The sequence below is a fragment of the Trematomus bernacchii genome, unplaced genomic scaffold (assembly GCF_902827165.1).
Source record: "Trematomus bernacchii unplaced genomic scaffold, fTreBer1.1, whole genome shotgun sequence".
NCBI classification, from domain to species: Eukaryota; Metazoa; Chordata; class Actinopteri; order Perciformes; family Nototheniidae; genus Trematomus; species Trematomus bernacchii.
Window position 1 is genome coordinate 469,007 of NW_022987727.1, and position 2,443 is coordinate 471,449.

General features: G+C 38.5%; 1 long non-coding RNA gene across 1 annotated transcript; it reads left to right on the forward strand.

Moving 5' to 3' along the window:
• Positions 1 to 321: 321 nt before the first annotated feature.
• Positions 322 to 1,571, forward strand: LOC117494420. Its single transcript, XR_004557069.1, has 3 exons — positions 322 to 370; positions 940 to 1,035; positions 1,532 to 1,571. It is a non-coding gene; the product is annotated as an uncharacterized LOC117494420 (long non-coding RNA).
• The last annotated feature ends 872 nt before the right edge of the window (positions 1,572 to 2,443 follow it).

Genomic DNA, 2,443 nt, shown 5'->3' on the forward strand with positions numbered 1-2,443 from the left:
TTACAGGTCTAGTTTTAATTCCTTGCAATTACCTTAGATTAATAGAAATAATTTGGTTAGAACACACTGTACACTAATACACATCTCATCAAGGACTTGGTTAATGAGGTCAAAATGAGAATCTATCCTTTAATTATATAGTAGATACAAAATATCATTACACCAATGGCTGAATGTGCTCTTTGTCTTCTGTCGTTTTGTTTTTGCATAACAGATACATGCTGAATTCCAGCGCATAACAACTATCCCACTTGAAACGGCCTTCATGGCGCAGTTGGACAGCCATCTACCTCAGCTGACATCTGTCTTCCAGAAGAAGGAAGGAGTTGTTGGCCAGAAACTAGCCAAACATCTGGCGATTTTGCAAAAGGTAAATGTATGTATACACTGTTTTATACAAATTGTCATATACTCTGTGGAGCAATTTTATGAAATGTACCTGTCTAGTACCGTATAGAGCCCCATTTGCTTCACAACAGCCTGGATTACTTGCCAGGTGCAAGAATGCAAGACACTTTTCTTAGGAAATCTGATCTTAATAAGGCAATAGTGGCATACTGGTTAGAGAAGCAGGCTTGTGACTGTAAAGGTGCAAATTCAATCCCCAGGTGGGGAAAGTGAAAAAGCAGAACCTGCCTTGAGCAAGTCACTTAATCCTCAGTGGCCAACAGATCAGACTGTGTTTGTACTTGGCAGATTCCAGGTGTGAACTGTGAAGAACAGAGCATTGCTCTTGGTGAAAAGTCCCTGGATGAGTAGAATTAGTAAACAGTGCTATCGCCCTAACACATTCAGACCTCTGACATTGTAATACATTTAAGTCACAATTCTTTAACATACTTTAGTTAGGTCAGTCCATTTACATGTATAATGAAGTCATTGCAATATTGTTATTATTGATGTATTTATAAATATTTTAATTGTAATTTTTTTACACAGGCAACAAGTGATGTTAACCTTAAAAGGGAAGCAATCCTCAAGGCACTTTTCATCCACCTTGGTGAGGATGATGGACATCTCATTCGGGAGTATATGGTGAGTCATTGTAATTGCATTTGCCAGTCACATGTAGTGTTTTAAGATCCTAGTGTCAGGCATCAATTTTAGATAATTATTTTTTACCTTATAAGGAGCATGAAGGTTGAGCATATTTATATGTATGAATGTTGATATTCATCAACAGACTAAAGCATTTCAAACCATCACCTTGTTTCTTTATACGATGAGGTTGGCTTTATTCATTGTTTTTCTTATTGTCCAATGGAAAGACCATAATCAACAATGTCTTAGTCCACCTGTCAATCCTCTCTGACTTCTGACACTCATCACCAAGCGTATTGGGTCGTACGTAAATCTTTAAAAACACCTCACACATATTTAGTTTGATTCAGAAATATATATATAGTATGACCAGCTTTGTTTTAAGGGATTAATAGGTATGTGAGCAATATTACAAAAAATGTATAAGATAAAGTATGTCTTTAAAATTACATATATTGAATGAATACATGTTTTTTCTTTAAATATACAGGACATCGGAGGAGATGACGTCACCAGAGACCTGCAGAAATCTTCCATGGGCGTATACGTCATCAACAAGGATGGTGGAGAACCTGGACATTATGACGACGTTGGGATTTTTGTTGAAGGACTAATCATTCTGGACAACATTGGATCTGTAGCCCGAGCTTGTGCCATCATGCTGGGAGTTATCTATACACTGAACATGGAGCTAAGGTACTACTATGAATTCATTCAGAAAGTGCTCTTGCAAATGGATGGTGAAAGGCTTTCCCCCAAAGTCCTTGGACTGAAGAACAAGATACATGCTGGACTGTAGGATTTCTTCAGCCGCTCTTGTGAACCGATGCCACTAAAGCATTACAAAAACACCAGTCAAACCTCAAAGGTTGGGAGAAGAATGTGGAAATGTTGATGGACTTAGAAGACATGTATTACATGTATTAATGTGTGGAAGGTTATATTCTCCTCAGCTGTTTAAGTCACATGCTTTATGTTACGTCAGGATTTATTCGCTGTCTGTTTCCACTGCACTTTGTTGCATTTCGTTTTTATCGAAACGGCAACTTTTTCTACCTTAGCCAAGCGTAAAACATTTTATTTTTTATATTGGCATTTTACATCTAGTTCTGGAGAAGAATGTGAACATATTACATGTATTAATGTGTGGAAGGTTATATTCTCCTCAGCTGTTTAAGTCACATGCTTCATGTTACGTCAGGATTTATTCTCTGTCTTTTTCCACTGCACTTTGTTGCTGTCATGGCCTCCACCTCTGCCTAGTCTGTCTCTCCCCGTGCGTGTGTGTGTGTCCACAATCCAATCACCTCTGCTATAAGACTCCGGCCCTGACTCCTCCACTTCGCCATATCGTAGACTCTGTAACCACAGTCAGTCACGTCTCCTGTGCCTGCAGCTTCAA